We start from the raw sequence: 25,231 nt of genomic DNA on the forward strand, positions 1-25,231 counted from the left end.
AATAGCATTTTGTGTTTAACTGTGTTGGGTTTGACTAACATTTAAATCGGTTTGATGTTTTAAAACATGTGCGACAAACATGCAAAAAATCAGGAAAACAGGAAGGAGGCAAACACTTTTTCACACCACTGTATATATATATATATATACATATACATATACATATAAGCCATTGTAAATGCATATGGCCTAGAGGGGTGCACTAACGTATGCACTAATATCGGCAGCATTTTGAAATATTGTGAACAATATTATACAATAAAATATCACCCACCCCTAATTATCATGTCAGGGTACTATATATATATATATATATATATATATATATATATATATATATATATATATATATATATATATATTTTTTTTTTTTTTTTTTTACTGTTTTTAGCAAAAGAAAAATTCACACTGTGCTCATTTCCCCATTACATATCTACTAGAGACAGATTGTATCTGTCCAGTATCATTTATTTTACTTTAATCCTGGATATATGGAGATATTCAGAGTGCATTATTAATATCCTGACATTCTGGATCATTGAAATCTGATAAAATTCTTGTATTATTTAATATCTCAGTTATGGGTGTGCCACATATCATATTGTATGAAATAATACAATTAAATATTATTTTTTTTTTGCAGTAGTGTGTTCAAGAAATATATTTTTTTATTTCAGTAATGCTTGCAACTTTAGCTAGCTAGCTAACAGCTACCAATAAAAAAAACAGCTGGTACCTTTAGCTAGCAAGCAAACTTTAGCTACTGATTATAAAACGCTTGCAACTAGCAAACATTAACTATTGGTAATAAAATGCTTGCAGCTAGCGGACATTAGCTACCGGTTATTAAGTGCTTGCAACTTGATCTAGCTAGCTAACATTAGCTACCGGTTATGAAGCGCTTGCAATTTTAACTAGCTAGCTAACATTAGCTACCAATTTAAAAAATGCTGGTACCTTTAGCTAGTAAGCTAGCATTAGCTACCTGTTCTAAAATGCTTGCAACTTTAGCAACATTAGATACTGATTAAAAAAACATTGGTACCTTTAACACGAGCTACTACTTTATTAGCTACTTGCAACTTTAGCTAACATTAGCTACCCGGATAGACAAATCGCTGAGGACATTAGCTTGTTAGCTAAATAACTGGTTTTGAATGAAACATTTTACATCATTTTATTCTAGGATATTTTGGTAGCATCACAAAGCTGAAATCAGGTTTGAATTGTTTGTAATGTCTGTATTACGTGAGTTTTGTTGAAAAAAACAATTTAGCACCGTACTTTATGATAATATTCTGACTCAGAACACATGATTCTTTAATACAACAGAATTATAAAGACAAATATATTTATTTTAGCCATTGACAGCATGATTTATACTAGAAGAATAAATAAAATCAGTGGATTTTAGAGGTTTGACTGTAATATCTGTAATAAAACTAGAGTTGCTGGGTAATACAGTTTTGCGGTTTATCAATATATTCTGTCTATTCGCCTAATATAAAAGATGCTGCCAGTAAATTAAATAATGAATTTTTCATTATGCTTATTTTATTAAACATTGCTTAATATTGCTTGCCACATCTATATATGTTTACCAAAATATTTAAAATACAGATAACACTTGCAATAAGTGTACATCAATTAACTGTGCATTCTTCATTATATGTGATAACGGAAAAACAATATGTACTTTTCTTATTTTCTTTTTACTGGAGTGGCATCTGCAGTTAAGACCGAGCTGAATAAATAAATAAAAATATTTCTCATTAAATAAACATAATAATAATAATAGCATTAGCTAATATACTGCTGAGTAAATAAATAAAAAACTCTCACAAAATAACAATAAAAGGATTAGCTGATATACTGCTGCAACAGCTACTGTAGAGGGAGCTCCACAGTCTCACTTAACTTCTAACAGAAGAGAGAAATAAGCTCATAAACTCTTAACTATTACCTAAATCAGTGAATTCTCTACAAAAACACTTTTTAATCTGCCTTATACTCGAATTAATAGCAGTATTTTTAACTTAAAACATGTTTTTAACCACTATTTATTCATAAAACACGGAGCTCAGCACCTACCCGCAGCACAGAAACACACAGACCGCTGCTGAGGTACGGTGGCTCAGAAAGACCAAACGTAGCGTAACTGTCACCACTAAACAGCAGGGGCCGCCAAAACTTCATTTAACAGCATTAAAGTGCCTTATTTTATAAAGGTCATCTAAAACAAAGGTGTTTTATTACTCTGTTACACTTACAACAGTAATAAACGCTGTAAAATCTGTCCTGGTTCTGATCCGCTATCAGTCTGAACCCAGAAGCAGATCCATGCCACTGGACCACTGTGTGTTTGGAGACCCTGATTTTATGACGGATCCAGATCAGATTTAACCCACATTTATCTCAGATTTATCCCCTCCTGAGTCTGTGGGTCAGAGTCAGACTGCTGAGCAGAGCTAGGAGAAGATCCAGTGCTGGTGGTGTAAATGCTGCACATGCTGAAGGTGGTGTAGGAGTGAATGTAGAACAGCGTGTTGGAGAGAGGGAGAGAGGGAGAGAGAGGGAGAGAGAGAGAGAGAGAGAGAGAGAGAGAGAGAGGGAGGAGAGAGAGAGAGAGAGAGAGAGAGAGAGAGAGAGAGAGAGAGAGAGACTTCTCCATACCTTCTGTAGTTCAGCTGATTCTGCTCTTCCTCCGGTGCTGCAGCTACAGACCCACCAGCTCAGCCTCATCCGGGTTATGTAGAGCCCCGCCCCCTCCCCCGCTATATCACATTATACCCCATCACCGCTAGAGGGAGCCCGCGAGGGAGTCCTCAATGCATGGAGCTGAATGGAGCTAAACAGCTAAACTCTCATTTTAAACACTGTATAACTACTTCTCTGGAGTTTTCCTTTAATTTTACAAAGTAGAACAAAGTATTTCACTAAAATAGGAAAGAAAACGTACCTCTATATTTCCATTTTCTAAAACTAATGTTTTTTATTCAGTAGATTTACTAGCATTACTGCTACTGATGCTGGAGTTACACACAGAACATGTTTAATAGGATTAAAACTGCAGTTCATAGGCTTTAATAATCTCTGCAATTATGTGGTTTTGAGGAAATGAGTAAAAGTTTTATTCTATAAAGCATCAAACTTTCTTAAATTATTATTTTGTTAAAAACAATATTTTTTAAATGTTTCATACATTTTAGAATAAAAATGTATACAGTTTTATAAATTTCAGACTCTGTCAAGTGACTGAGATTCAGAGCATATTCTGAAGTGGGCTTTGTCCTCTATAGAGATTCTCTGATTGCTCCTGTACAACTCCAACAAACATCACTTACTAATTCTATTCTACTACAAAATTCTCATTCTACTACAAAATATTAGCCATTTTAGACAGAACTTTTTGTACACATTAAAGGAAGAAGTTACTGATGTTGAGACCAGATTATCAAACAGATTAACACCATTTTATGTTTGGGGTCAATTTGACCCATTCAATGTTAAAGCATTTATGTAAGTAGTTAATCTCATTTTATTTACCTCATATTTGGTGTCTTTCCTCACTTAATAGAGAAAACTGGCTAACCATATAATTCATGCTATGTTTTTCTTGTGTCTTGTACACATTTTGTATGCATCGGTGTTGCTTGCTTGCAATTTGACCCCAGGTTATTTTAGCTTTATAAAACATACAAATATCAGAATTTTACACACACATGTGTTGAATGATGTAAAGGTTAATATGACATGCAATTTTATAATCTTCAAAAACAATTCAGATTCCTAAAATAACATCGTTATAACTGTATTAGTGCAAGAACCACTAACAATTCACGCGATGGGGGCGGGGAAAACATAATTCTCATGAGAACTTGATATTTCTCATTCTGTGGAGGAATATATTGTTCCTACAAACATATTAATAGTTCACACAACATAGTGGTTATGCAGAGATATAAAAGGTTTCACAGCAGCTTCTAAACCAGTTCTCTATGTGTTCTGTCTCTCTCTCTCTCTCTGTCTCTACTGAAAATGACGTCTAAGAAAAGGTTTTCTCTCAGTGAGGATTTCTCACATCTCTTTTACCATGACAGAGACATAGAGGAGAATGTGTCTGAGAAAAAGGAGGACTTTAGAGAGGATCCTGATTATAATGAATCCTCCACAATCTATAGAGGCATAGTTAGAAAGACTTGGATTTAATCCCACATGTAAGTCTACATTGTGTTGCTCAGTGAAAAGGTGAAGAAAGAACAGGTGTTTGGGCTGCAGACAGATCCAGCACGTCTCTAAACACAGTCCATGTCTCATCCGTGTCCTACGCTTCAATAGCACAGAAACAAGGCAGGACTGATGAGATCTTAATAAACTCAGCAATATGGGATGAATGGAACAAGTAGGATCTTCTTCTTTACAATCCAGACTCCCATGTGACTAAGCATTCTGCTTGTTTGTTTTTTTCCTGTGGTCAAATTGACCCTAAACATAATACTTGTTACTATTCTTGATAACATTAAATCTTTTTCATTACAAATGTTTTTTTTAATGACTATTCAAGTAGTCAACAAACAAATATAGCATGTGACATAAACTTGGGTACAACTTTTCTTAATATATAAAAATTTTTTGTAGTTTGAAATTGCTGGGGTGAAATTGACCCCAAACATAAAAGGTGTTAGTAAATTTGAAGATAACAGGAGGATTAAAACTACCCCAACAAACAGCACTTACCAATTTTACTCAAAGGTCAGAAATATTGTTAAAGTAGAAATTGTGACATTTCTTTTCAACACTTTCTTCAATACAGAGATCTATTAGAACTATAAAATCTTTACGATTCTTTCAATAAGTAAGAGTGCTTTACACCAAGACCCCATATGTTAACAAATGATTCTTAATGTGCTTGACTTGGTTCTCACTGTTGATGGTTTAAGTGTGAAGTACCCTTCTATACAGAAATCAGGATGGTCCATTGTGATGTCAGAAAGTGATTTTTAGGGAGTAGGTGTGAATGACCTCAATTTATGGAAAGCTTTCAGAATACATAAATAGTAAGACTTTAGACAAGGTGAGCAACAAACAAGATCTGCTGCAGTACGATCTCCTTTTCAAGAATCTGCAGGACATCAAGGTAAATGTAAATAAAATGTAACCATAATATTTTAAATGAAATTTTGATTGTCTACTGGAATCAATGTCACAATTGGTGCTCTAACAACAGCACTGATCTTTCCATAGTAATTAGTAAGTGTTATTTGTTGTGGTAGTTTGAAGTGACTCTAACAATGAAATATATTTTTCTGATAAACTGGTGCACATTTCTATCTCTTCTATCTCTGAGTGTCACTCTAACTGTAGCCATCTTACCTAAATTGAAATGTAAGTGCAAACAAGTTGGGGCATCACTAGAAGTTTACCATCAACAGTGAGGACCAAGTCCATCTGGTACAACTTTAACATTTATTACATACAGTGTTAAAAAGGTTTTATCAATTTGGTGTAAATTTCTGAACAGTGTTAACTTGCATGGTAAATTTTGTCAGTACAAAATTGTTTAAATATTCATGGTGACCATCACAAAGTGTAGCATTGATTATTTAATACAAGGAGTAAGTGCTTCTCTTTGGGGTAGTCAAAATGGTACTATTGATCAATTAAATGAAAGCTCTTTAGCATTTATTACATACACAGTGTTAAAAAGGTTATACATTATTTACCATTAAAATTCCTTAAACTAATGGCTCAGATCATAATTAACTAACAGAATCTACTACATTTTTAAACATTTGTAATTTAGTAATATGTGAATGTCTTGTTTAAGGTTTTTAGAAATCCACTTATTCTTATGCAATTTCACTTCTTACCTGTTTTACCCGAACATCTCCTCGCTATAATCACTCTGGAAACAAATTTTACAAGCGGACTTTTATATTAGCAACTGTTGCTCATTTCACAGAGATGTTCAGCAGCAACTCCATGAACAGCTGGCAGAAAGACACGTGACTTTCCCATCAAAATAAAAGTCTGCCTATAAAATATTACATTTAAAAATAAAGAATTAATGATGATCTGAGCCATTTGTTTAATGTATTTTAATGGTTAATAATGCCTAAGCTTGTCTTTTAATTTAATTTAATTTAAATGAGGCATTACTCAACTATTTTACAGCGTTTATTACTGTTGTAAGTGTAACAGAGTAATAAAAAACCTTTGTTTTAGATGAACTTTATAAAATGAGGCACTTTAATGCTGTTAAATGAAGTTTTGGCGGCCCCTGCTGTTTAGTGGTGAACTGCAGTTACGCTACGTTTGGTCTTTCTGAGCCACCGTACCTCAGCAGCGGTCTGTGTGTTTCTGTGCTGCGGGTAGGTGCTGAGCTCCGTGTTTTATGAATAAATAGTGGTTAAAAACATGTTTTAAGTTAAAAATACTGCTATTAATTCGAGTATAAGGCAGATTAAAAAGTGTTTTTGTAGAGAATTCACTGATTTAGGTAATAGTTAAGAGTTTATGAGCTTATTTCTCTCTTCTGATATTTTTATTTATTTACTCAGCAGTGTATCAGCTAATCCTATTATTATTATTTAATGAGAGATATTTTTATTTAATTATTCAGCTCCGTCTTAACTGCAGAAGCCCCTCCAGTTAAATAAATTAGGAAAGTACATATTGAAAGAATTATGTGTTCTGGATCAGAATATTATCATAAAGTACCAGTGATAAACTGTATTTCTCAACAACACTCGCTTAATACAGACATTACAAACAATTCAAACAAGAACCTGATTTCAGCTTTGTGAGGCTGCCAAAATATTCTAGAATAAAATAACGTTAAATTTTTATTCAGAACCAGTTACTTAGCTAACAAGCTAAAGTTATCAGTTATTTGTTTATCCGGGTAGCTAATGTTAGCTAAAGTTGCAAATGGCTAATTCTAAAGTAGTAGCTAACGTTAGCTAGCTAGGTAAAGGTACCAACGTTTTGTTAATAGGTAGCTAATGTAAGCTAGCTAGCTAACGTAGCAAGCATTTTATAACAGGCAGCTAATGCTAGCTTACTAGCTTAAGGTACCAGCATTTTTTTTTTTAAATGGATAGTTATTTTTAGCTAGCTAGCTGAAACTGCAAGCATTTTATAACCGGTAGCGAATGTTAGCTTGCTAGCTAAAGTTGCAGGCGCTTTATGACAGGTAGTTAATGCTTGCTTACTAGTACCAGTATTTTTATAATTGATAGCTAATGTTAGCTAGTTAGCCTAAGTTACCAGATTTTTTTAAAACCAGTAGATAACATTAGTTACCTAGCTAAAGTTACCAGTTAAACACAGTTAAGCTAAAGTTACCAGATAAGTATTTTCACCTTAACGATGCTCTTACCAATGTGTCAAAACACTGAAAAAAAAAATATATATATTTCAAGAATACACTACCGTAACAAAATGAATATTTAATTTTATAATTTGATATGATATGATATGGCACACCTATAACTGAGATAATATATAATACAAGAATTTTTTATCAGATTTGTGACAGAAGTCAATGATCCAGAATGTCAGAATATTAATAATGCACTCCAAATGTTTCCAGGATTAAAGTAAAATAAATGGTACTGGACAAATATAATCTGTCTTTAGTAGACATATAATGGGAAATGAGAACAATGTGAATTTTTCTTTTACTAAAAAAAAAAAAAGTAGTACTGATGTCATAATTAGAGGTGGGTGATATGACACAATATCACCCAAAGAGAGAGAGAGGCGAGTGGCTGAGAGATTTCAGTGCAGCAGCAGTGTGTGAACAGTTGGAATGATCTGTGTTTCTGTGCGCTCTCTCAGTTTGTGTGTGACAGGGCGCCGTCGGGGTTGCTTTCAACGCACTGCGTAAGCTCTTCATCTTTATGTGTGTTTCGTGCAAAGTAACATTTTGCTCGGTGCCTTTTAATCAAGTTTTGCTACCCAGCCTTATAGAGGAGTGTGATATTAAAATCACTCCTCGTCATTTTCACAGCCTAACCTAGGAATGCCCCAACCAAGGGTGTCAAAAGTATTTACATTCATTACTCAGCTAGAAGTATAAATACTGGGGAATTCACATACTTATGCAGAAGTTAAAGTATCAACTTAAGTAAAAGTATAAAAGTACTGCTTTTTTAATATATCAGCTTTGTCATCAAGCTACCGGCGTTCAGAGCGAGCAAAATTGGCCCTGCTCCCTCCGGGTGGGTGATGGCGCTCTTTCCCCACATCACTCCTAGGGTGATGTCCACAACACAGGGCATCTGTGAGCTGATGTACCGGAGCCGAGCCGCTGCGCTTTCCTCCGAGCGCGATGGCTGCTCGGTAATGTTGCATCAACAGCAGCTCGAAAAGAAGCGGTGGCTGACTTCACATGTATCGGAGGAAGTATGTGTTAGTCTTCACCCTCCTGGTGTGTTGGGGCATCACTATTGATAGGGGGAGTCTTGAACTCCATAAGAGAGATTTAAGTGAAATCAAACAAAAGGTAAATATAGTTTTGAAATATTTGTAGTTTGTTTTTTAACAGTTAAAAAATATTTTGTTTTAGATAATATCGCCCATTTCTATGTGAAATGCTGAAAAACATTTAATAGGTTAAAATAGTCACATCACTTTTCAAATCTGCAGACTTTTATCTACTAAATGTGTAGCTACATGTCCAAGTCAACTAAATAAGAAGTGATAATATTTAAGGTGGAATTGAAAATTCAGGGAAAATGTTAAATTATTAGTTAGATTGAGCTAACGTAAAATGACTAAAGACAAGATAGATAGATAGATAGATAGATAGATAGATAGATAGATAGATATTTATTTATCCTGAAGGAAATCTAGCAGCCAGTAGCAGTTACACAACACAGTAGAAACAAACAAACAATAAGTGTAGTACAATAAGAGAGCACAGTGAGGGATATAAGACTCTAAACTATAAAATAAAAATTATATAACTGAGACTTTAAAATATATACATGAATATATAAATAAAAAAGCTATACAAGTTGTGGAAGTAAGTAGTCGTAGATATGAGGTAGTGCAGTAAAAGAATAATTTAAGTATAGGAAATAGCGGGTATCAGCAGATATGATAATATTAAACATAAACCTGTGCAAGTGTTGTATTTAAGTTAGGCTAGTAGTGTAGTGACCGGGGTGCAAATGTACAGGATGTACAGTAAAGTGACAAAGTGTCCAGGGGTGCAAAAGTATAGTATATACAATAAAAAGGCAAAAGAGTCACAGGGTGTTGATGTGCAGGGTGTTATTCCAGTACAGATAAAAAGGCTGTGATTTAAGAGAGCACATTTGAGACTCGTTTCTCATCTGTCCTATCTCTTCCGGCTCCACTGGGAGGAGTTAAAGAGTCTGATGGCTCTCGGAACAAACAATCTTCTCAGTCTGTCTGTAGAGCAGCTCTGTGACAAGAACCTGCCACTGAAACTGCTCCTTTGGTCCATGATAATGGAATACAATGGGTGACCAGCATTATACATGATGGAGAGTAGTTTGAGCAGTGTCCTCCTTTCTGCCACCGTTACCAGAGAGTCCAGCTCCACACCGTCCACGGACCCTGCATGCCTGACCAGCTTGTCCAGACGCATCTCGTCCCTCTTCTTCATGCTTCCTCCCCAACACACTACAGCATAGAAAAGACAGCTGGACACCATGGTCTGACAAATGTTAAAAGACCCCAGCCTCCTCAAGAAGTAGAGCCAGCTCTGCCCCTTCCTGTACAGGATGTCTGTGTTGGATGACCAGTCCAGCCTATCATCCAGATGCAGTCTGAGATACCTTTAGGTCTTCACCATCTCGACATCAACTCCCACAATAGATACTGGCTGTGTGGGTGGCCTGGCCCTGCGGAAGTCCACCACCATCTCCTTGGTCTTGGAGGTGTTCAGCAGCAGGTTGTTCCTATTGCACCACGCCACAAAGTCTTCCACAAGATTTCTGTACTCCTCCTCCTTTCCTTCCCGTATACATGCTACAATGGCAGTGTCGTCCGAAACTTCTGCATGTGGCATGTCTCAGAGTTGTACTGGAAGTCTGAGGTGTAGAGTGTAAAAAGAAACGGGGAGAGCACAGTCCCCTGTGTGCACAGTCTCTGATGTACAAGATACATTTTGTTCAGATAGCTGGTTTACAGGCTTTAGTAACATTTAGTTAGAGTTGATGAAATTGTGGGTAATGTTAGCTTCTGTAAAACTGCAGCAGGTCTTGGAGCTGCTGCTCTGAATCTGCTGGTGTAGAGCTTCTGCTTCTCTCTGCTTCTGCAGATGAAGTTGGGCTTTGAGCTGATGCTGTGATACGTCACCGCGTCCGCTATATTGATTTAGGTTACTGTATTTGATTAATATGTGTGGAAACTTTTATAATTTAATGTAATTTTCTGTTTACGTCCTTTTAACTCAGAACATCTAATTCTCACTGAAATATTGAAAAACAAACTAAATTTTACATTTTAAAATCTAATAATTGACCTCTATTGAGAAAACTATAAATAATAAGCAAATCATATCTTGTGACACTGGCAGCCAGGTTGCTTTCTAAAACTTTGAATATAGAAAGTAAAGAATAGAGATGTACAGCAAGTCAGGAAATTACAGATAAATATATTTATAAGATAAAACGAGACACCTTTATTGTAAACATTAATAGTATGGATTAGTGCATTTCAGTGTAAAGTAAGATACTAAAGTAGTCTTCAGTAGTGGACAGCAGCAGAGTTTCTGCTACATATATTTTGCGGCTGTAGCCTGCTGACAGTCTACTGCAGAACAAGCTAAACTCCATATTATAATGTCTATGAATTTAGAATGGGACAAAAGTACAGAAGCTTTTAAGGTAATATAAAGGTGTTCCAGTATTTCCCTTATAGTGTAACTGATTTAGGTAATTCTCTTCAGTTAATTAACAAGCTTTTATTTTAATACACTAAATTATTTCTTTTTTTTTCTTTTCAGAAATTAAAATATTATAGGATTTCTCCTGAAATCTATGAAAGAGGTGAAGCACAAGCCATCCTGAAGAATCTCCAGAACACGCAGAAATTGTTTGATACATTTAACAGACAGAGGAAACAGAGGAAAGTCCCGACATGGAGGAACATCAGCACTCTGTCAAGAGTTTTACTAAACAGAGTGATCTCAAAAAACACCTGCGCATTCACACAGGAGAGAAACCGTATCACTGCTCAGACTGTGGGAAGAGTTTTAATCAACAGAATCATCTCAAAACACACCAGCGCATTCACACAGGAGAGAAACCGTATCACTGCTCAGACTGTGGGAAGAGTTTTAATCGACAGTGTAATCTCAAAAATCACCAGCGCATTCACACAGGAGAGAAACCGTATTACTGCTCAGACTGTGGGAATAGTTTTACTGAACGGAGTACTCTCAAAACACACCAGCGCATTCACACAGGAGAGAAACCCTATCACTGCTCAGAGTGTGAGAAGTGTTTTACTACACAGAGTAATCTCAAAAATCACCAGCGCATTCATACTGGAGAGAAACCGTATTACTGTTCAGACTGTGGGAAGAGTTTTACTCAACAGAATCATCTCCAAAAACACAAGTGCATTCACACAGGAGAGAAAACTATCCCAAATTTGTTCCACAGCAATTAAAAGTGCAAATCCTAAGTCTTTCTGACAGAACACTTTATCCTACACAAATGTATTACTGTCACTTGGGACACGTTCCACCAGAAACAAACATGAACTGAATTTAACAATCGATTTTACAGGTTCAGCAAAATGAATCTTATCCAGGGATGATGTGTATTCAATTCCATGTTATGTTTTCTCGTATGTTTGATATTCCAGAACATTCTTTGTGAGACAGAGCTCAGTTTTTAGGGTAGTTACAGTAAGAGTTCAGTTCTGAAGAAGGGAATGTCATTCAAGTTTGAACTACGGCATTGCCAGAGCTTGCTCCAGACATTAGATTAGCATTAGATTAACTTAGTCTTTAACATTTAGATGTCATAGTTGTTAGGAGTAGAGTAGGATACTTGCAACTATACGATTTTGTCGCTGGAACACCCACTACACCCACTTTACCTATTTTTGGTGGCCTAAAGGAATTTACTAACCCTCCCCCTTGAATACACACATACCACAAACCCCATCCAGGATGCACTGGAATTAGAATAAAAGCCTTGATGGCACTTTTCACAAAACAAGCCTAAATATCAAATGACATATCTGACTTTTTCATCTCTCCAGTCCTCTCAAGAGACCTAAATGCTAGTTGGGTAAACCTTGTAAATTTTTTGATATTCCTCCAGCGAACACTAATCCAAACAACCGTCAAACTTTGGACTTCTACGACCTTAAATAGTCACCATCTGTGACTGGTTTGGTTGAATCCTTTATAAATCTCCATGTAGTAAAGACAACTCCTTTTCAGTTGCTTGGTTGTAAATAAGAACCGGCTTTGTAGACTTAAAACAACTTAGTTCATCCTTTAGAAATCCCCACTTAATAATTTTCATTAATCTGACAAGTTATTCCTTTCTATACCGATATTATAACATGTTTTTATTTTAATTCTCATTTACCTTCATACACTGTGATTTGATATCTAATGGCTACATTTATGACATTTTAATGTATTATCAACTCATATCTGTGTGATTTAATAAAATACTTTTTATATTACAAAACCTGTAATTTCAGTGTGTTTTCTGGATAACTTGGTTATGAAAATTACTGTTCCCAGTAGAAGAAGACACACCCCTGAAATGTCATTAAATAATTGATTAATTAACTAAACTAATTCAATTAATTTAACATCTTAATTAGAACCAGGTATTAAACTGCTGAGCTCACTACACTGCACAGATTTCAATTTAGCTACGCATTCTATACATGTTAGAATGCATGAAATTCCTGAAATCTGCCAGATTTGTGAAGCTTTTTATAAAAGCACTTCATCAATATCTGCTTCTTGGCTCAATCCAGTACCACACAATTATTTTGATGGCAGCGGGGGTCCCTTAAAAATAACCTTTGAAAACTCATCCAAAGGTGCCTTCAACAAAGAGATCTTCACAATATCTGATCTGAGATTCATCAGCGTATGGAATGCAGGGAAGTACACTGTATTCATGAACATGAAGAAACTCAAGTAACAATGTATGTTTACCTTTTAGTTTCAAATGGATTTTCTAGGCCATATTTATTGTAGTTCTACTAACAAGCTGGAACCACTGTGAAAACATTGGAGGACGCACATTGGAGGAAGACTGCATGTTGTGGTGCATCCTAGAACTGATGTTGGCTTGAACTTCTGACTGGACATTCAAAAATGTCTGCATCTGTTCCTTAGAGTCCAGTAATTCTGTAGAGTGAGCCGTGACTGGACCCTCAAGGTCAGAAAGGCCTCCTGCATCTGGTAGGGGGGGTTTGCTGACTCGATATTGATTATGTAGGCTGACTGCACATTCTAAACTTTTGGAACGGAGAACTGAGCTTGTATGTGTGGAGGAAATTGGCATACTGAGTTGTGATGAGTATAACTTGAGTCAAGCCAACTAGTAATTGTAATTAGAAAATACATTTATTGGGAAAAGACAAAGACATACATACAGGGTTAGGACATACAGTTTACAAGACAAACACAGAGGATAGAAAGATAAGAGCACGCTCTGGCTCTCATTTTCTTTACAACCAAGGATAACGGAATTTTACTTTTTGCTATAGGAACATGCATAACAACTTTTTACAGCTTGGGTTGCAACATTAGGGTCTTCTGCAAGCCTTGTACTTTGTTACATTGCTGTGGTCTTTGTACTTTGGTACATTGTTTGCTCTTTTCATGTTGGCCATCAGCGCATACTTAGCCTCTCTCCAACTAATTGAGACAGCTAAGTTAATATATATTTCTCACATTAACTCACCTCAACATGCCTTCTGCAATCATTAAGTCCCCCGTGAGCAATGCTAAAATCGCTGTTACAAACTGTAAAGCGGGCAACGCTTTCCATGTTCTTTACTTTTATCAGACATGGATATAATTTAGAGTACTCAGAGGTGAAATGAGTTTTATATTTTTTCTTTTTGGAAGGCCTTGCCTCTGCTTCCCCTGCCTCCTCCATGATCTGCTTTCTCTCACTGACTGAACAAATCCCGTCCGGGAGGGGGGAAAAACACTGCCCGCCCACACAAAAACTGATTGGCTGTCTCACAGACTCTTTGCAGAGAACAGGCCAATCAGAACCCTCTCTGTTTTCTCTCTCTCCTTCCCACACGCAATGAGAGAAAAAAGTCTGTCGCCTGTGTGCGCGTTTGTGTGCAGTGCACTCTTGGGGCACTCGTTCTGAATTCCGGGAGATTATATGTGAATCAGGGAGCCACTACTGAAATACGGGAGACTCCCGCAGCTTCAGGGAGACTTGGTTTGTCTGCATTGCAAGTCTGTTTTGCGAGCATCGGCTAAAAGCACTGTATTTCGGAATGTTGGGGTAGATCTAAGGTGGGCTATTCAACAAAAGTTTATACTCGTTATTGACTACAAACCAAGTCCATGTATATAACTTCTCCCCTAAACTGAAAAGGAGAAAACAGGGGATGAAAAAACAAACAGATTTTGGGTCAGATTAGAACTGGATTAGTATGTGAAAAGACATTTTTAAGGCCTTATGCCTCTGTAAAGGCTGGGCTGCCAATAGAACAAATAACGCCTCCCTCATAGGAAATGTTTACGAAGATTGGAAGGCGCTTAATTAGCTGATCAGTACATTGTGTGGAACGATGAGCTTCTCCATATCTTCTGTCAAAAGGAGAGTGGTGTTGCTTCCCACAGAGACTCCAACCACCGCAATCCCACTTCTGTTTTTTTCTCAGGTTTCTGCAAGTAAAAATATTTTTTCCAGTTTTCACCATTAGACAGTTGAATACCGAAAAATTACAGTATTTCTCATTTGTCAATATTTCCTGGGACAGCACGGAAGAAATTACACTTTAATGTAATCTAAAGTAATCAGTGTACATCTTGTATAACAATGTGAGTCTGCTTTGCCCTTGAAACAACTCAACACACAACCATAACAACATTAACACCACCTCCTTTAAACAGCTGCAGTAATAATTTACCTCACAATATTCAGATGTGTAATTTCTGTAAGCTGCAAGAGGGCAAGTTCTGCCAGCGCTGCCTCTCTCCACAGCGCCACCTCGTGGTGCTTTCCCTCTTCTTCTAAGATCAGTTCACCAACAGGAACAGGCCCATCTCTAGTGGCTTGCATCCGGGTTGAAATTAGCTATGAAAAACATAGTGTTAAATAATGCTGTGAAAATACACTATAACCATACGGGGGACTAATTTTGTGGTACCACTTTAAAATAAGACTACCTTTATAAAGGGTTTATAAATGGTTTACAATTAGTTTATTAATGGTTACTAATTAGGATGTAAATGTCTTAAAAATCATTAATAGTCAGTTATAACACACACATAGAAAGGGCAACAATGACCTGTTATGAAATAATGAACCCACAGCCATCTATATTGTTGCCCTTTCTATATATGTGTTATAACTGATTATTAATGATTTTAAAGCATTTACAACCTAATTAGTAAGCATTAATAAATTAATTGTAAACCATGTATAAACCCTTTATAAAGTCTTATTTTAATGTGGTACCAATTTTGTTTTGTGGAAGAATGTATTTAATTTACCCTTAACCATTTTATACACAGTCAAGTCAGAATATTATGACCAGCTCCATACACCATACACCTATGACCATACACTCACTGAGCATCTTTTTAGCTCCGCTGATCATAAAGGACACTCTGTATTCCTGTATCTGTTTCTCTGTGTACTTTATTATTAAGTTTGCTTGGAAAAGTCAACTTACTGTTCTTCGTAATCTTCTTCTTCTTATTATCTTATTCTGCGCTCAAAATTTAATCACTATCTCCTCCTACAGCTTGTGACGTAGGAATACTAAATTTAGCAGTATTGTAGGACCTATACCCGATTAGGTTGCTTGTGCTTTTTAAGCGATATATCGTACGTTTTTCGTAAAAACTTCGTAAACGTGCACTTTTTTTCCCCATAGGAAATGAATAGGGGACAACTTTGAACATCCACATAGGTCACAATTTTTGAGATATGAAGACAAAAATCGGACGTTCTTTACGGAAATTTCGACGATTTGACGTTTTCGTACAATTGTCGTACGAAGTTTCCCCATAGGAATGAATGGGGGGGCCTTTCTCTCCCCTGCTCTTCCAGTACTGTGTGTGTTTGGAGGAGCTGCTGTATGGAGCAGATACTGATCAAAAGTTTGGACACCCCGGCACCCCAGCCAGGGCTTAGCAACCAGTTAGCAACACCTTAGCAACCACCTGGAAAACATTAGCAACTGCATGGCAACCACTTTAGAAATGATAGCAACTGCCTAGCAATCAAATAGCAACAGTTTAGCAACCACCTGAAAAACGTTAGCAACTGCCTAGCAACCACTGAGCAATCATATGGAGTTTGTTAGCAACTGCCTAGCAACCATGTGGAATATGTTAGCAACTGCCTAGCAACCACAATAGAAATGATAGCAACTGCCTATCAACCGATAGCAACAGCTTAGCAACCACCTGGAAAACGTTAGCAACTACCAAGCAACCACTTAGCAACCACTTTAGAAATGATAGCAACCGCCTAGCAACCAGTTAGTAATCAAAAGTTTTTAGATTTCAGCATTTAATCAAAAGTTTTTAGATTTAAGCATTTAACCAAATATTTTTGGATTTAAGCATTTAACCAAAGGTTTTTAGATTTTAGCATTTCATCTAAAGTTTTAGCATTTAACCAAACATTTTTAGATTTAAGTGTTAAAATCCTCCACGTGTGTCTAGGAAGAAAAATATGGAGAACATAACACATGGCTATCCTAAGTCAAAGAGCCAGCAGAGTTTAAGTAAGAAAGAGGAGAACAGGCAGTAAATAGCGGTACAAAAATCTGATTTAATTTTAGCTTCCCACCACTCATTTGCACATACAACAAACCATGGCAGTATTTACATTATTTACATATGCTGTATAAAACAACAAAGAAAGTACCACTCTGGGAAATGTAAACTATGGACGGTGCTACAGAAAAGAACACAACAAAACATAACCATATTAAACTACCTAAAGCCAAATTAAGTACAAAAAGAATATAAAGAAAAGATACTCCCTAACTAATAACCTAAATACAAGGGGTAGCACCCGCCCTCTTACCTAGGGACCGATACAAACAACTCCTACATGATGTAAAAATGTACAGGTGCACCTATTTTACCTGTTTGCATACCCAGGTGGTACAGAGTTGTCTTTTAGCCAAAAAGAGGGATTAAGTTAACCACATCAGAGAAGTAATACAATAAAATTAGGCTACAAGAGCGCATTGGCCTTAAAGCATACCCCATGGTTCTCTCTCTCTGTCGGCCATCTTGGTTCAGGTCCTTTTGTAGTCTCCACCCACAACTCTCTCCCATGGCTCACCTAAGAGAGAGAGAGCGAGAGATAGAGAGAGAGATACTGCACGTAAGCATTTAACCAAAAGTTTTTGGTTTTCAGCATTTACCCAAAAGTTTTTGAATTTTACCATTTAACCAAAGGTTTTTGGACTACTTCTCAGCCAAAGTATTTGTATTCCACAATTTAGCCAAGGTTTTGGGCTTTAGAATTCAACCAAATTTGCTCCATTGCTTCATCAGTAAAACATATTTTAATTCCAATTTAGTCAAATAAACATTTTTACTGATTATAATTTTGCATAAAGGGGATTGGACAAAGAACAGATAAAGGTAATATATAAGATGTAAACAATATAGGTAAGATTGTGATATCAAGACTTACATATTCTTATGTATTCTTAAGTATTATAAACCTTTTGTTTGCACAGAATGTTTTCACAGTCGACGACTCTCTACTAAAAGGAGTCTCCCATCCGGGTGAAATGCATCACCAAACTCCTGGTGCCCCGGGCAGAGGACCAACAGTTGGTGGACGGTGCGGTTTTTGGGATGTCAATCAGACACATTCCTAAGTGATTACTTATTGGATAGAAAATGCTGTGTGGTAATCTGAAATTCTGTGCTGAGTATTTGTTTATAAACAGTCTGACACTCTTCTGAGGTAGAAATCAGACAAAGAATAAATCTGCTCTGGGAAGTCATTGATTCTGACCCACCTGAAGATGAAGGCAGGGGAGAAAAAATAAAAAAATTCCCGCACCGACCGCGCCGTCTGCGTCCTTAATAAAAACTTTTAAGAAGCAGGGAATGGCGAATAGTTTTATACAGTGCATGTGATAATGTGGTTTACAAATCAGACATTAAAGATAATGAACGTCTAGCATAAACTATTATTTATATCGTCTCATTGCTGTGTGCATCTGTAACAAAACATTTATAGGAACTATTCAAATAAAGAAATAGATTTGTGAGCCTGTACATACATAAGTGTAAATCATCCATTACAGTGTTGGACGAAGTTTATATCACACTATCGTTTATTTTGTTACAAACAGTATAAAAGCTACTGCCTGTGGCTAAATGGTGGAATGCCAATACTTTTGGCTGATTGAGCTGTGTGCAAAAACTTTTGGTTAAATTCTAATATCCAAATACTTTTGAATAAATGGTGGTGCAGCACAGATATGCCTCTTTATGGTTTAATATAGCTTCAGCCCAGCAGTGTAAACTCTTAAAAGCAGAAACAGTTATGATCATAAACCACAAGCACATGTCTTTCTGAAAAATGCCAATTATAAAAAAATACTTTCATAGGGTTTAAAAGGGCTGATAAAAACCTTTAGAAAAACACTGCAAAACACCACAAAACCAGCAGAAAAATATAAAAACCATAGAATATTTGTTTTAGCAGGAAAGGATAGTAAGCTTAATTGAATGTGTTTAAATTCAAAAGACAGGTATAAAAACAATTAAACACATTTTATTTTGAATTAGTTTGAACACAACACACACATAAACAATCAAAAATCAAAAACACAAACACATGCCCTCCCGTCCACCCAAAAAACCCTAACAGAACATGCTAAGAAATATTACAAACACAACACAAAAACTTGTCAAATTACCACACCATTAAAAAGTAGGCCTTCAATGTTTAATATGACCTCCCCTTCCCTCACAACAGTTACTTTTAACGTCACCACTCCACACAGTGGTGGGAACGCTGAACTCCTCCATGGTGTCACTGAGGAGAACAGTCTCATCGCCTTTTGTGGAGATTCCCACGATCTCCATCTCCACTGTGATCTTCAGTGACTCTGGTTCCTGTAACACAGAACATGGTGATAGGAGTAAGTTTTAACAGTCTACATTCTTTTCTGGTACAACAGCACAACAATAAAGTGTTAAACTACGGCACTGTAGTTATTAGTAGTGATGGGTCAGACTCTTAGCCGGCTCTTTCAAATAAACGACATGCGCTGACTCCAGAGAGTGAGCCAATATATATATATATAAATATAAACGTATAAATTAAAGTTTTACGATGATACATATAAACCAAAGTAGAAGACAGCATAAAAATATACATTAAGGAAGAAAACTAATGATAGAAATAGTGAAATACTAACAAGAGGCAACAGTGAAAGCTCCTCATAAACTCTTACAGTTTTTAGGCATTTCTTATTCTTAGCAATCTCTAAAGGATTTCAAAAGGGGAATAAATTCCAGTAAGAAGATATCAAATCAAGTATTTACAATGATGATAGTAGTATTTACTCAATAAAATAATAATATTAATAATATACTTAAAATCAAGATCAGTGTATGAAAAAAAAACATATATCACCAAGGTTCATATTTACAGAGATTTTAGTTTTCTTTAAAAAGAAAGAAGAAAAGTCTTGCCAGAATTAAGATACAATGGAACATAAAAAAGATGATTCACGTTCTGATTGACAAAAAGAGCATTCAACATTGAAGTGCTTGATCTACCCACACCTTACACATGTGACCTCGCATAAACTGTGTTTTGTAGCAACATCAGCTCCCTCTTCCACAACAGGGCAGATCATAACAGAAACCAATCAAACCCTCAAACATGAGCTCCTTTTTATGTCAATCTTTGCTAAAGTTTTCAAAAAACATCACCTGGATGCTTGATTTTTTTTTGATTTGCACAATTATTTTTTATTTTGTTGAGTGACACTTTGTTGATGGTGTTCAGCGCTGTTTATTTCACTGTATAGAGTTGCACATTTGAAAATAGTATACACATTTACATTGGACCTGTTTGTTTACTTGAGATGGGCCTTTGTTTTTGTATTTCACTATTTATTTTTATAAAAATAAAGCCATATAAATAATATATATTTTATATAATGTATGTTTCAACTCTATTAATTCATTGTACACATAATTTGGTAATAAATTGAATTAAGCAACCAAAAAATATAAGTAGCTACTTGGAAGCCGAAAGAGCCGGCTCTTCTTATACCTCTTTTCCACCAAAAAAGTGCTGGTGCCGGAGCCGGTTCCAGGGAACCTTTTAAGAACCCTCTAAGGAGTCACTCACTACGTATGTAAATGTGGTTTGATTTGTTACAAACAGCAGAGATGTAGTAATGATTCAGGACATTCAAGGCAGAAATTAAAAATGATGCAGTTCTAGCATACAGTTTTTTATATACATTTTTGCAGTCTCATGGCTCAGTACATCTGTAACAAAAAAAATCTAGGAACAATTAAAATCAATAAATACTTTTTTTTTAATTTAAATACATTTTATGAAGCCTATACCTATGTAAGAAGTGTAAATCATCCTTTACACACAATACATTTCTTCATTAAGGTGTATATACCTTATATAAGGTGTATGGCTATACATATGCCTATTGGGTTCTGTCTTTTCTTCTCAAATTAATGCACTGAACTGACGCAGCTCTCTGTAATGAACGTCAGTCGGTAACAGATGCTGTAAATACTAAATGCCTCTTAAGAATATTTTTTTAGTTGGAGGACCATTGCTGTCTTAGAACTCCAGGCCAATATTTAATAAAAATATATTTGTTTAAAAATTACAAAAACATTATTGGAGACAATCAGTGATTTTAAATTATTGTCCAGCCTTAAGTATTATGTATAATTCATATTCAATATACATATCAGTGGTGTGCAGTAAGGCCTCTAAGGGGCTGACCAAATGTGCATGTAAATAATTACTTATTTTTTTATCAGGATGTATATAATTATTGCAAGTGTAAGCATTTATTTTATAGATTAACGAAAAAACAGCAACTAATTCAAAGCATTAGCCTGTGTTTTTCGTTGCTATAGGACTGTATGATTGACAGCGGTACTGACCAATCAAAGCTCTTTAAAATGTCTTCTGCTCACGTGTCCGCGGACCCTTCTCCTGATTTTGAGAAGGGTGTAGTAATGAGTCTATTAGAAAAGTCTTAGGACAATCTAACCAATAAGACTCATGCTTTTCACTCCGGGGGCGGGGCCATGGCTGCCTAGCCCCTTCTCTGCGCTCGGATGAAGGGGTCAGGCTACGCGCATTGATTAGTAGTAAAACGGAGAGCGCATGCTGGATTAATTAAATATTTAGCTAACTATCATGGAAATAAGACAGATATTGTGTCATATTATATTAAAAAGCCTTTTTAAAGGCTGCCCTTCAATGTGAAACTAAGTAATATGCCGTGTGACTGGTGATTTTTGTGTGTACTTAATGTTTTGGCTGCTCTGGCGTCCTGTAGAGATACAAACGAGTGATATTTGTTAAACGCCTGTACTTGTAGGAACATTAAGCATTTATTGTTGGGTCTATTGTATGCTTTTGTAGTTTGTAGCTGTATTTGTGGACTGTTTATGTGTATTAAGTTCATTGGAACTACTGGTCTGAATCTTCAGGTCTGGAACTTAAGCTGGTTCTCTGGCTCTATAGCAGTGGTCTCAATCTTATTCTATCTGGGGGCCGCTGTAGGTAGAGACTGGGTGAGGCTGGGCCGCACAGGACAAGAACACGTATTTTATTCAACACATTCTGCCATGCCAGGTGTTCTGTCGAGTGATGCTACCCATCGATACGCGCTTTCTAAAGTGCTAACCTACATTTGTATTATTATTTCAAGTGTACTATAATAATTCTGTTTTTCTAATATTTTTTGTTCATTTAATAACCTGGACTGTCATTACATTGTCAAAGTGTAATGGCAATTAATAATAATAATAATAATAATAATAATAATAATAATAATAATAATAATAATAATAAAAATAATAATAAAATATGATCTTAAAATAAAAAAAAAGATTATAATAAACTCTTACTACCATAACTTGATACGCCCTGATACGGTGGTTTAGACTATCCAAACATAGTACATGAACTTCTGCTGGAAACATGCTCTAATATTGTGCTACTTTTGTGCTTTTACCTTTAAATATACACAAAAGGGTAGCACGGTTTGTCAGGGTAGCACAAGTCGACAGAACACCAGATCTCTCGTCTCGCCGTGTGGGCGTATCTTGAATCCAAATAAGGCTACAGGTGTAGTCAATTTTAAACTTTTAATGATTAAATGAACTTTACTGTGCTCTATATAAATCCATATTTTGCCGTTTGTGTGTGTAAGGCTCGAATGTGTGTGTGTGTGTGTGTGTGTGTGTGAAGTCCCTGATTGGCTGAAAGCAGCGCGGAGGCTTGATTCATTTGAATAAAGAATGCGGGGTTGCGTTCAACGCAACGCAACCCAACCCAGCCGGTATGCAGTGTCTCTCTCCATTGAAGTGAATAGGATGCGATGTGCTGTTGAAGATACATCAGCAATGTTATTTTATTCTTTATTCTGTTTATTGTTTATGTAAAAACTGGGTTTGCAACATTGAATATTAATCAAGCAATCGGTTATTTACACTGGAGGAGGACCCTCATTTACTGTGCCGCTGAGCATTTACAGTTTAAAAGGGATTAAAAATATTATAAATAAAATTAGAAAAATTAGAAATAAAAACTGACATTTACTATAGACGGAAAAAATATAAAGATAAAAAAGGAAAAATAAAAAACTTTAAAAAGATCATAAAAATTAATACATCAAAAAGAAAAAATATATATCTTATGAAAAAAATTATTTGATGAATAAAAATAATAACAATATTTAAAATTAATTAAAAAATAATTAATATAAAATAAAAATTCATTTAAAACAAAATCAAAGGCTTTCTAATAGTGCGCAGAATAATATCAGTTTCAGTTAGTTTCGGTTTCAAATAATTGAAACAGCTCACTAAAACCTCAACCTATCCTTTATATTTGACAATATTTGATTAACTTTACAGGTCCTCACTCATCTTAATTAATTTAACTAAACTGAGTTGTTATATTATTTGAAGCCTCGCGCTGAATTCAGCTCGGCGATGCGAGAGAGAGAGAGCGGCGCATTTTGCCTGATTTCTCTTGATTGAATATGAGTAAATATTCGAATTTAATACCATACATTTGCTACACTTTATAGGACTTTATTTATTAAAAGTTTTTTTAATCGCAGTGCCATGCAAGCTTTCAAGCTCGTTCTGCGTGACTGCAGCATGCAGGAGAGATTTTAGTCAATTAATTAATATATACATTTTTTAAATAAATTTGCCCTGGGGATAAGAAATGAACGCTAACATATAGCTTTATATTGCTGTGTATTTCCAATGTTTTTAAGGTTTATATACTTGACATGCAGCACCAGATGACAGGGTGATGCTTTATTTTTTAGATATGAAAAAAAAAATTAAAAGTGACTTTCAGTTACATAATAGCAAAGTGAAATGTGACATAAATGACATAAATAAAGTTATGTCCAGTTCAAAGTTCTTTTCTCTTTTAATTTTTCATTTCAAAAACTCCAGCTATTGAGTAAGAATAAGCATCTGTTAAAATTCTGGACAGCAGAATGCCTGTGTCTGCTCTATTAAGCTTAGTCTATGTACTAAGCATAAATATAAATCCTTATAACTGTTTGATCCAGGTGTTAAACTGTTGTATTAATACCATTTTAACGTTTTTCGTTTCTAGGTTTTGAAATTCGTTAGATTATATTTTGTCAACATTTTGGGTTAATTTTCGTTTGTTATTTTTTCTAATAATAATAGAAATTATATAATTATTTTTTATATATAATTAATTTATGCACTCATTAATATGCCATACCACATGTCTGTCTTTGTTAAAGAGCATAATATAAAGTATTTCAGCATGAAAGCACGTATTTGTAATGTGTCACAGCGTCCTGAATCATTACTACATCTCTGCTGTTTGTAACAACACGTCTCGCAATTGGCCCGCGGGCCGCGAGTGTGAGACCCAGGGGCGCAGATGGACATTTTGAACTGGGGGGGGGACCAAGCTGTAAAATTATATATATATATATATATATATGCTGCAATAAACTTTAGAATAATCACTTTTCTTATCAACACTAGCCATACTGAAACTGTTATTGGTCTGGTATGTCAATATGTCCCCAGTGCCATCTGCGCGCATTCTTACACCATGATGCCAAATCACTGACATCCTACTATTCCATATCACATTGTTTGGTTTTTGAAAAAACGCTGTCATTGTTTTTTGTTTCTTCATTGCTACAGCCTAGGCAAGACCAGGAAGACAATGTTAACATTTTACATCTTATAATTTCAGTTAACAGCGACTGCTTACTAAAATAACATCATAATAACATCATACATAAAATCAATGGAGAGAGCCGCTGCATGCCTCGGTGCATGCCGGGTTGTTGCGTTTAACGCAGCTCCGCCCTCCGGCTCAACTTTATTCAAATAAATCCGGCCACCGCACTGTGTCCAGTCCAGCCAATCAGGGAAAAGCAGGCTGCTACCAGCCAATGAGGGAAGAGCAGGCTGCGTCTTCACACACACACAAGCCTCTTACACACACACACACACAGAACAGGCGCCTTTCAACCACAGAAGAGAAGCTGAAAGCGGCAGAATATGGATTTATAGAGCTATAGGTAACAGTGAGGTTGGTAAAAAAAAATAAAAATATTAAACTTATGACTGTCTACTTCTGTTGCTTCATTTTAATTCAAAAACGAGCAAGGAGATCCAGCGTTGAAAAAAAGTGCCAGTGGACACGTACCGTAAGGAGCTGGTAACTGCCTGTGTCTGTAGTCTACAGGCAGTTACCAGCTCCTTAGAACCCCGGACTTGAGAAGGTGC

General features: G+C 35.8%; 4 protein-coding genes across 8 annotated transcripts in view; 1 reads left to right on the forward strand and 3 right to left on the reverse strand.

Moving 5' to 3' along the window:
• Positions 1–2,708, reverse strand: part of LOC125801314 (zinc finger protein 271-like) — an 85,260-nt gene extending 82,552 nt beyond the window's left edge. Inside the window, exon 1 of the mRNA XM_049477836.1 lies at positions 2,674–2,708. The gene's annotated coding sequence lies outside the window, so the exon portion shown is untranslated. The remainder of the gene's footprint in view (positions 1–2,673) is intronic.
• Positions 1–25,231, forward strand: part of LOC125801463 (zinc finger protein 239-like) — a 430,185-nt gene that overhangs the window by 87,060 nt on the left and 317,894 nt on the right. The gene's annotated exons all lie outside the window — the stretch shown is intronic.
• LOC125801533 (gastrula zinc finger protein XlCGF49.1-like) overlaps positions 1–25,231 on the reverse strand; it is a 206,740-nt gene that overhangs the window by 32,871 nt on the left and 148,638 nt on the right. The window lies entirely within an intron of this gene.
• Positions 1–25,231, reverse strand: part of LOC125801203 (gastrula zinc finger protein XlCGF49.1-like) — a 254,562-nt gene that overhangs the window by 29,065 nt on the left and 200,266 nt on the right. The window contains exon 1 of one of the 4 annotated variants that reach the window (XM_049477556.1): positions 2,674–2,708. The exons of 1 other annotated variant lie outside the window; for it this stretch is intronic. The gene's annotated coding sequence lies outside the window, so the exon portion shown is untranslated. Of the gene's footprint in view, positions 1–2,091; positions 2,127–2,673; positions 2,728–25,231 lie in introns of those variants that run through there. 2 more of the 4 variants (XM_049477555.1, XM_049477554.1) reach the window with 2 other exon arrangements.

This window comes from Astyanax mexicanus, chromosome 4, assembly GCF_023375975.1.
Source record: "Astyanax mexicanus isolate ESR-SI-001 chromosome 4, AstMex3_surface, whole genome shotgun sequence".
NCBI lineage: Eukaryota > Metazoa > Chordata > Actinopteri > Characiformes > Acestrorhamphidae > Astyanax > Astyanax mexicanus.